This window comes from Vulpes vulpes, chromosome 2, assembly GCF_048418805.1.
Source record: "Vulpes vulpes isolate BD-2025 chromosome 2, VulVul3, whole genome shotgun sequence".
NCBI classification, from domain to species: Eukaryota; Metazoa; Chordata; class Mammalia; order Carnivora; family Canidae; genus Vulpes; species Vulpes vulpes.
In genome coordinates, this window is record NC_132781.1 from 157270499 (window position 1) to 157281403 (window position 10905).

General features: G+C 52.6%; 1 protein-coding gene across 2 annotated transcripts in view; it reads right to left on the minus strand.

Moving 5' to 3' along the window:
* Positions 1 to 10456, minus strand: part of ALPL (alkaline phosphatase, biomineralization associated) — a 54570-nt gene extending 44114 nt beyond the window's left edge. Inside the window, exon 1 of one of the 2 annotated variants that reach the window (XM_026012117.2) lies at positions 10298 to 10456. The gene's annotated coding sequence lies outside the window, so the exon portion shown is untranslated. The remainder of the gene's footprint in view (positions 1 to 10297) is intronic. The other variant, XM_072750878.1, reaches the window with a different exon arrangement.
* Positions 10457 to 10905: the final 449 nt, after the last annotated feature.

Genomic DNA, 10905 nt, shown 5'->3' on the forward strand with positions numbered 1-10905 from the left:
CCCAGATAGACACAGCAGAGCCAAAACCAATCTGTTCAGCAGATTGGGAGGGAAAGGGGAGAGACTCCAGGCTCTCAGTCCAAATTCCTGCTCTACCACCTACCAGCCCTGTGACCCTGGTCAAGTTATTTAACCATCATGAGAATCATTTTTGCCTCTGTGCCAGATCACAGCAATACCTCCCTTGGAGCGGTCATGGTCCTTCCTCACCTGGAGAGGTGCTAGTCTCTGCTGCTCTTGGCTGTGGGTCATGATGGGCAATTAGGGAGCTGACACACACTGGGGCTAATTCCAGGCAGGGGTGAGGTGACAGGTTGATTTCCCTTCCTGGAAACTTCTGTTTAGGCCCAGTCTCAGGGTATGATGCACGAGTATCCATTCATTCACCAAATGTGTATTAAGTGTGTACTCTGTGCCAAAAAGCATGGTACACAGAGATGCAGTGCATGATGGCTGTTACTATTATTATTAAATAAATTAATATTGTTTGGCACTGAGGGTACACCTGGGAACAAAATGGACAAACAGACTGGTGAGAGAGGTAATTGCTGGGGGAACCCATATTTGACTCAGGGCCTGAGCCACCAATGGGAAACTGGCTTGTCCTGCTGCCAATCGCTATCAAAGTATTTATGAGTTGACATCATCAGTGAAGACACCAATGGAAATGGGAATGTAAGAAGAGCAGCCAGGCTCATCCTGGGGTGGCTCAGGGGTTGAACCCAGCAGGACAGCCTCCATGGGTTTCCCTATGGTAACAGAGTCCAGCTGGGCTGGGGAAAGGCCCGCCAGGTGTGGCGGCCTTTCGTTAAGCCAAGGACATTGTGCACTTGCTGAAGGCAGCACCCTGCTAGATGCCAGAATTCACAAAGGATTTGGATGGGGCTCTTGCCCTCCAGGAACTAGTATTCTGGGGCAGATACTACTTAGATGATCAGATTGCAAGAGTCTAGGGGAGCCATCTGGGGAAAGATCATTAACTAGCCTGGGATTCTGACCTGAGTTTGAGGGCTGATTTTCCCATCAATTTGACCCAAGCCTCAGTTCCCACTTTTGCAAAATGCAGACAATATTTTTTCAGGCTGTTTTAAGGATTCAGTGAGCTTATTAATAAGAAGGGGCTTTAAAGGGACACCAGGCTGGCTTAGTTGGTGATGCATGTGACTTTTCTTTCTTTCTTTTTTTTTTTTTTTTAAGATTTTATTTACTTATTCATGAGAGACACAGAGAGAGAAGCAGAGACACAGGCAGAGGGAGAAGGGAGTCTGACATGGGACTTGATCCTGGGTCTCTAGGATCACGACCTGGGCTGCAGGTGGCACTAAACCACTGAGCCACCAGGGCTGCCCTGACTTTTTTTTTCTTAATTTTATTTTATTTTTAACTCTACAGCCAATGTGGGGCTCAAACTCACAACCCCAAGATCAAGAGTTGCATGCTCCACCAACTAAACCAGTCAGGCATGAGACTAGAGCATGAGACTCTTGATCTCCAGGTCACGGGTTTGGGCCCCATGTTGGGAGTAGGGATTTTAAACAAATAAATAAATGGGCTTTAAAAATGGAAAAATAGGAGGGGAGCTTGGCAACTGAAGTGGGGAGTATCAAAGTGACTTGTCCAGGGTTATGTGCTTGGTCAGAACAGGAGCTAGGACTGGGATAGGTGGGTTTGGTGGGCCAGGATAGGTGGGCCAAGCCCCACCCCATCTCAGTCAGGGGTCAGCTCCCACTCCTCCTGAGTTCCTACCTCCCACTCCTGCTCCCCGGGGCCAACATTTCAGCAAGGCCCAGGGAACAGACTTTAGAACACTAAATCCCCTGGTGCAGGGATTACCATTTCTTCCCTTTAGACCCCAGGCCCAATTTTTTAAACTGCCAAAGCAGAGATGCCATTTGCTGGGCTGATCCCCCTCAGGATGTGCAAGGTGCTGCATGGGGAAGAGCGCTCTCTACAGGTAAAGAAGTGTCACGGTCACAAATGAAAGTGAGGATGGTGAGCTGGGGAAGGGCAAGTGCAGTCTGCCAGTCTCTCCACACCGAGCCAGGGAGGGAGTCAGCTGCGGGGTTGCACAGATGTGCAACTCAGTGGGTTGACCCACTTGAGTTTGCCTTCCCCGGGCAACTCAGGCCAATTGCTTCACCTCTGAGTCATTTCCTTCACTTGAAGAATGAGTTGCTAGAAGGATTAAAAGTGTATATACATAAAAAACGTAGCAGAATGGCTTGGTGCATAATATTTGTAAAACGTTAATAACTCTCATTACCACTACTATTACTACTATTGGTACTATTATAGAGGATAGGGGAGGGGTGAGCCTAACTCTCCAGGACAATCCGCAACCAGCCTCTTTCCATTCTCACTTTATTCTTTTTTTTAAATTTGAGATAGAGAGGGAGAACGAGTGAGAAAGCACAAATGGGGAGAGGGAGAAGGAGAGGGAGAAGCAGGCTCCTAGCTGAGCAGGGAGCCCAAAGTAGGACTGGATCCGATGCTTAACCGACTGAGCCACCCAGGCGCCCTTCACTCTCACTTTAAAGCCTGGGTAATCACCAGCCCTAAAAACCAGCATCACCCCCCTGAGAACTAAACATGAGCACACCAGTGTGCCCCAGTAAAGGTCCCCACCCTACACCAGTGGTGAGTTCTGGCCCACTCTAGCTCGGAGCACCTCTTCTTTCCTGTACAGGATAAGGAAACTGAGGAGTAGGATGACACTGACCTGGGAGCCACCCCGGGCCTGTCCCTTCTCCACCCTCTACACAATGACAAAATCTAATTTGGTTCTGGGATCTCCTCCAGTCTTGTACACTGACTCTAATTAGTTGACAACAACTGCCTGGAGGACTGATCTAGAAGGAACTGGAGGTTCAGAAGGAAAAAGGGCAGTGGTTGACTAGTGTCTGACTTGAGTGTAAGATAGGCAAGTGGCAACATGCAAGCCAGCTACTTGCCATCCATTAGCTAGAAAAGCCCTAAGCTCTTGCCTCACTCAATACAAGCCATGGTTGGCAGGTTGGGTAACTGAAAGCCAAGAGGGAAAGGGACTTGCCCAAGGTCACACAGCATGAGAAATGGCCAGGCTGGGACTTAAATTCAGGCTTCTCTGGCTGTCCAAGGATGCTTCCTGCCAGGACTGTCACTTCCTTCCTCTGGACCAGAAGAGGGGGTATCCAGGCCCCAAGACCAATTGTCTGAGAGAATAGAAGCTGCCACCCAAACAGGGCCCAAACAGGACCGTCCACTTGGTTCCTCATCCCCATCCCTCAGGCTTCCTACCACAAATCACTGTGCAAGCCCCAGAGGCAGATGGTTCCAGTGAAAACAAATGTAGACAGCACCATCCCCTGAGGGCTTGTATCCTGTATCCAAAGATTTGAATTCAGATGTTAATCTGATTAAGCAAGCCTGCGTGAGACCTCGATTTGGTTCTCTTTTCCACCTTCCAGCTGTGTGTCCTTGAAAAAGTTACAGAGCTTCCCTGAGCTTCAGTGTGCTGCTTGGTAAAATAGAACCGAGAACAATACAAGAAGGTCAATACAAGAAAAAATACAATAAGGGCATTCAAAGTGATTAACTCTGAGTTCCTGACACAGAGGTAATAATGATCAAGATTAGGTAAAAGGGAGGGGGAGGGGGGGAACCCACAACATTTTTACATAAAAAAATATTCGAGTGATCCAGGCATGGTTTGGACAGGCTGCCAAGAGGAACCCTGTCCATCTTTGATATCTTGGTTAACTGAACTGAAATATGAATTACCAAGTTTGATGATTTCAAAATAAATAAGGAACCAGATTCTTCTAGGAAAATGGATTATGTCATTGATGTCAACAGAAAAGGAAGCAGCCCTGAGTGGATGGATTGGCGATGGTAGCGGGCAAACTGTATGCTTCCCACTTCCCAGCTGGTTGACTTCGTGCCTCAGTTTCTTCCTCTGTAACACGGGGATCATAGCCCTGGACACACAAGGCTGCTGTTAAGACCAAATGAGCAATACCAGATGAGGCACTGGGCCACCACCGCTGGCCTGTCAATCAATGTTAGCAAGTATTATCTGCGGACTTTTAGTTAGCAGCAGAACATGTAGGTGTGGGGTGTGGAGGCAGAGAAAACAGCAGCTACAGCAGTGCTAAGCAGGAGTGAGGGGGGGGGGGGCAGCCTCGGTGGCTCAGCGGTTTAGCGCCACCTTCAGCCCAAGGCGTGATCCTGGAGACCCAGGATCGAGTCCCACATGGGGCTCCCTGCATGGAGCCTGCTTCTCCCTCTGCCTTGTCTCTGCCTCTGTCTCTCATGAATAAATAAATAAAATCTTAAAAAAAAAAAAAAAAAAAGGAGTGAGAGAAGGGAGGAAGACTGAGGCACTTTCTGCCCAGAATGGTGCCAGATGGTTAATTATGTCCTGCATGTTAAGAAGCCAGTAAGTCAGGGTGGGAACAGGTGGAAGGAGAAGTGGACAGATAATACTCAGAAAGGCCAAGCCTAACACAGTTCAGTGACAGCTGACAAGAGGCCTGGGGGATTACAGGACACAGACCGGGGAGCCTCAGCCTGACATCTGAGAGGCCACCCACCCTGTTGTTTCACAGACAAAGTGAAAAGGTAGATCAAAGAAGGCAGGAGATTGACTTAACAAAGTCACATGGTAGATCCTTTTAAAGGTTGGATTCATGGCTTTTCCAATAAAAGCCACCTAAACACTTTTTTCAAGAACATAAAATGTTTGCTGAGCTTTGCCCAGCAGCCTGCACACCTGACCTGGTTAAGCTCACCCACCTGAACCACAAACTGAGATCTGGGGGCAGGGGGGTGCTTACAGGGTCATAGAGGTCTCATTCCCAAAAACAGCCTGCCAGCTTCCCCTCCCCTCTCTTCCCTTCCCTGGATCAGAAGTACAGTACGGGGGAAGGGTTTGAACTTGACATGACTACCCTCTGAACTTTAGTCTCAACTGCAAAATGTCAGGAGGTGGGGAGGAAGTAAGGGATCAGAGATAATGTTGAAGGTGAAAGGTACCCTGAAGGTACTTAAATGCATGTCTCTGACTCCTCCACAAGCGCAAATACAAGGGGGCCTGTGGTACTGTCAGGAATCGAGGCTCCTCTTTATTCACCTTGTACCCCTACAGCAAGGTGGACAACTTCTAGAATCACAGTGACTTGGAGGTCTGTGCTGCCACGATGCCTGCCTATCACAGCTAGGCTTTGGCACTCAGCAAAGGGGACACCGCAGAGCCATGGGTTCAGAGTGCAAGATGATGTTTCCTGTCTAGGAAGTGAGTGACACCAGCACACAGTGCTGCTGGGAGCATCAGCTGAGCTGGTGCTAGTCCAGGGAGTCCCTTTCCTGAGAGAGCCGCATATTCTGTACACTGAAGCACCCAGGGCTGCCCATTCCCAAGTAGGTAGGCCCCAGGCCCAGCTGTCTAAGTCCCGACAGGCTGAGGCTGTCACCTCTAGACCTCAAAAGTCCTTAGATTCTTCCCAGGGACCACCAGAGCAGGAGGAAAGCTCCCTCCATGTAGCCACGGAAGAGGGGCTGATGTCCACATGTCCCACATTCCTACTGTGAGCCCCCGGAGGGAAGGCCCAAGCCTCATGCAGTCATTTAGATGAGATCTGAGCCCTCCTTCCAAGGCCTCACTGCAAACTGGCTCAGAAACTGCAAACTCAGAAGGCAGGCAGGTGATGTCCCTGAGGTTAGTGGGCGTAAGGAGGAGGAGAGCCATGGGGACTGTGGTAAAGTGGACAGAGCAGCTGCTAATCAGCTCCAGCCACGGTGGCCAGGCCGGGATGTGGCCCAGTGTGACCACATCTTCTGAGCTTTCAAGAGAAGCAAAATGAAATCACTTGGCTGAACAGCAACATCTAAATCAATGTTTTTAAATCACTGCAGAAGTCAACAATCTGCCACAGCTGTCCCCTGTCCCATTTGGAGGGCAGTCTGTGACAGACCTGCCATAACCAAGGCCATAAATATTGGAAGGCCAATTGACTGAACCAAACTCATTCCTGATCTTGCAGACGTTAGGCATTGTGGCCTACGGACAGGACATGGAAGCTCAGAGAAGTGACTTGCCCAAGGTCATACCGGGTCACATATCAACAGCTCAGTACTAAAACTCTGCTCTCCTGAGTTAAAGATCCTTTTCCTACCAATCCACACTGTATGCATCCTCCCTGAACAATTCTTTCTTGTCAAAAAATAGATAAACTGGGCAGCCCCAGTGGCGCAGCGGTTTAGCGCCGCCTGCAGCCCTGGGTGTGATCCTGGAGACCCGGGATGGAGTCCCATGTCAGGCTCCCTGCATGGAGCCCGCTTCTCCCTCTGCCTGTGTTTCTGCCTCTCTCTCTCTCTGTGTCTCTATGAATAAATAAATAAATAAAATCTTAAAAAAAAAAAAAAGATACACTATGGATGTACTATGGAAGTGAGACAATACCAAATTCAAGACAATGGTTACTTTTAGAAAAGCCATGGACGGATCTTCGAGCCTAGAGACTGAATTCTCAGTCCAATTCTGCCCTAAACGGCTGGGTGACCCTAGGCAAGCCCCTTCCCTTCTCTGGGCCTCGGTCTCCCTGGTCTACAAAGCAGCCAGTTGACTGAGCTAGCTTCTAAACACCTTCCAGCTCTGAAATCCCAGGCATCTGTGAGGTATTCTCACCGCTTAGTACTTTGTGGCTGCAGATGAATATAAAAGAATAATAATAATAATAATAATAGGGAGGGCAAGCCCACATTTGCTGGGAAGGAACACTACAATTTTTAGTGAAACCTGACTCCTGGTTACTGGAATCCAGAAAGAACCATGGTAATGCTCAGGCAGTTTAACCACCATCCGACAGTTAAACAAAAACACATCTGGTTTAACTTCGTTTTCCTCATCTCCTCCCCCAACCCCCTACCCTCATCTCAAATTTTACCCCTTAATTTGAGAAGTCAAATTAAATGCAAACAATTGATTTCATGCCACAGTGAGGTTGAGAACTTCAGCATGGAAAACTTTAAGCATGAACTTTTTCTGGGAGCAATCATGAAATGTTGGGGGGGTGGCATGAGGGGGTGGAAAAATAGAGACTGTTCTTGAATGTTCTGTGGACAAAGTTGCTAAGGGCCTACTGTGGATCCAACACTCAGAGGCCAAGTGACTTGCCTCAAGTCACACAGCAAGGACTGGAACCCAAGATGCTGAGCCCAGAGCCAGGATTTCCCCTGCTGGTTATTTAGGCCTTTGAACCTAAATAGGGCCTCTCTCTCTGGCCCCATATGGATTGCTTTCCAGTGCTGAAGGAAAAATGCCTTGGGAACATAGACCATCTCAGCTACCAAGCCTGGTTCATCCCAGTATTGGAAAACCATTTATGATCTTGCTGGCCCCTCATAGCAGCTGCAAAGTACACATTATTAACCCACATTACAGGTGACTTCCTCATCTGAGGCCCAGAGAGGGAAAGTGACTCATTCAGGGTTACGTAGGAATGCTGGGAATAAACCTCCAATCTACGGCCCCCAGCTGCCCTCTAAAAGTCAGGATACCTCTGGAAGGAAAGGGAAAAAAAAAAATGAAGCCATCCGCCCAGCCTCACTCCAGTCTGTGACTACGATGCCCTGGGAAAGCTGAGTCAGCATTCCTGTGGCCGCACAGATTTCTGAGCGCTGGTCCTTAGCCCAGCTGGCTCAACTCTCCCTGCTATGCTCCCTCTCTCCGAGCTCCAGGGTCTGTACTAATAACTTTCGGGGGCCTATTTCAAGGTGAGAACTCTGGGCTGTGCTGCTGGATCCTACTCCTGGATTAAGAGGACCTCTTCCCCAGAGATGTGTAGAACACAGATCGCGTGACTTGGGATTCTCACCACCTGGTCCTTCACCCCAGCTCCCCAGGTAGCATCTGTGCATCCTTGCAAAAATCCCTTCCATCTCCAAGACTAGTTGCTTTATCGGTAAGGCGAGGACAGCATCTAACTTGTAGGTAATGTCGGATAGGTAAGCTCCTGGACAGGAAGGGCTTGAGCTCTGTTTTACTCCATTTCCAAGCTGGGACACAGTAAGGTATGAGAACAGGCAGAGGGCGGGAGGCCCTGGAGAGGTTAACAGCCCCACACTTGTGCCCAGCACAAAGCTCCAGGCTCCTGATCAAGGCTGTGTCTAGGACGGTAGGAGGTGGCTTCTGAGTATGGGCAAGGGCACCGTGCCATCCTCTAGGGCAGCCCATTGGAGAATGGGCAGAGCCTGGGTGAAGGTGGGTGACCTGGGTTCAGGGACAGTTAGTGACATAACCATACGCCCAGGGTTAGTACTGCATTTTTTGCTGAGATTAGAGCTGACGGTACCAATATTTTCTTAAGCACAGGCACCAGCTAAACACCTTGCACGCATTAGTCATATCCACGTCTCACCACCAGTGAGTAGTTTATTGATGTCCTCAGCTTAAAAAGGAAGACACTGAAGCAACAACAGGACACAGACCTCGTCTCAGGTCACACAACTAGGTTACCTTTCCTATTAGTGAGAACAAAACTTTGGCCAACCAACTTTACACGTGTTATTGCATTTTAATCTCCTACCTTCTGAATTGATTCTAATTCCATGCGAATGTCCAAATATCGCTTCGCGAAGAGGGATTGTCTGTTCTCTACTGCTGCGTGGCCAGCACTTAGAAGAGGGCTTGGAGCAAAGCTTCATGGGTGTTGAATAAAGATAGTATTTTGTTGCTGGCCTCAGTTCAGTTATATTTCTCACAACCATCTCGTGTGAACCTCGTGTGAACGAGGCACACTCCCCATTTTACAGGTGGTGCCACGGACACAGATGCTCATGCTGGTCTCACTCCAGGGGCAGGGAGGTTGGGGAGCTGTGTCAGAGGCCTATCCTGCTTAGTGAATCCAGATGCATGAAGTTCAGCAAGAAAAAAAGGGACAGAGGGACAAGATGGACAAGGGAGTAGAGTAGGTGGCATGGAGGGGGGGAGGGGGTGACCCAGGTGGGGAGGAGTGAACATTCGGAGAAAGTAGGTTTGGAGGGTGGGTAGGAGTGGAGTCCTGGAACTGAGGCTCTGCTCCTTCTCTCTTGGGGAGCACAGTGGAATCAGGTACCTAAGATCATTTGGATTAGAGTCTGGGTTCAAGTCCTAGTCTCATCACTTGCTTAACTTCTCTAAGCCTCAGTTTCCCCATCTGTCAACCAGACGATGCATGTCAAGTGTTGGAGCGGGCCTGGCACACAGCAGGCAATCAATGAACAGCTGTCACCCTCACTAGTGTGGGAACCAACCCTTGCTTCCCTGGGAAGTCTGCCCACCTGCAGTTCTCCCCAGTTCAAAGCTCTTTCTGGCCTGAGAATGGCCCCCTCTTCTGATCTCCAGTGTTTTCCTCCTCCACCCAGAGGCCTTTGTAAAGGCCACCTCCCCATTATGTGTTGGGAAGGGGTCAGAAGAGACAATGATGGGGCTTTTCTCAGCTTCCACCCCCATCATTGTGACAAGGCATTTAACTGTTTTTTTTTTTTTTTTTATTGAAAATGGTCATGGGAACCAAATCTGGGCCACTCACCTGAGCACTGCCAGAGGTCATCGCACAGCTGGAGGTGATCGCACAGCCAGAGGCTCCAGAGCTTTGCCCCCTCGGCTGCTGTGCCCACCGCAACCCCCAGACAAACACCCACTGGCCCGACGTCCCCTCTCCCCATCCCCCCACCCTGCGGGTCTGAGACTGCCCCTTCCCCCAGGGCCTCCCTCCCTCCACCTATCCCAGCTCTGGCCCAAACCACTTCGGACCTCACAGGGACACACTGGCCCCCTCCCCGGGAGGCAGTGGCGTGATCTCGAGGTCCGCAGGTGGGAAGCACGGCAGGGCACCAGGCAGGGCGCTGGGGCTGGCAGCCTGATCTCCCACGAAGGGGGTATCCTCCGGGCCGCTCAGTCACGGGGCACCGGGGAGAGGAGCACGGATGGAAGGTGTTAAGTCGTGGGCAGAGACCTGGGGGGCAGGACGCCCCAGGACTACGTAGTGGCGGCGCTCCCCGCACGGTCCCCTTGGCCAGCGCTCCCCGGGGCGCCCCGTCCAACCCCAGCCCGGCCCGGCCCGGCGCGCTGCGGGAGCCCGGCGGTGCGAGCGCGGGACGCCGACAGGTGCTGCGGGGCCCGAGCCCGCGGCCCGGGGGAGGGGGCGGCCAGAGCTCCGCGCGCTGCCCCTTCTAGCCGGCCTCGCCGCCACCCCCGGAGCCGCGGAGGATGGAGGGGGACCGGGATCCACCACGTCCCGGGCGGCCCCGAGGGCCGGGGGCGGCGCCGAATCCTTACCTGAGCGGAGTTGGTGGGCGAGGGTCCGCCCTGGGGTCGGTGCGCCGGGACCGAGGGCGCGGAACGGCGGGAGCGCGACGCGGCCGGGGCCACCTCCCCCGCGGGCTTATAAAGGCGGCCGAGGGGCCCGGAGCGGCCGGGGCAGCCCGCCCCCGCCCCCGCCCCCGCCCCCGCCGCCGGCCCCGGCCCGGTCCTCCCCGCCCCCGCCCCGCCCCCGCCGCGCCCCGCCCCCGCCGGAGCCCGGGCCGGCACCTGGGCCACGCGGTCAGGGCGCCCCCTGCCGGGAAGCGGGGTGCCCCCCCCCCCCCCCCCCCCCCCCCGGCTCGGGCTGGTGCGGGACGGGATGCAGGGGGGCGGGGGGGCTGGATGCTGCTGGCACGTCCCCGCCCGCGCTCCGGCCCCCTCGGCCTCCTGGCTTCCCGCCGGGCCCCGGGCCCTGCCCCCTGCGAGGTCGGGCGCACTCCCGTCTCCGCGCGGATCCCACTCGGCTTTGGGGCTGCAACTCCGTCCCGGGTCTCTTGGGGTCTTCCTCCCGCCCTCGGCCTTGCCTGCCCCTGTCTGTGTCTGCCGGCGTCTACCTGTCTCCCTTCGGGTCCCTCCACATCTCT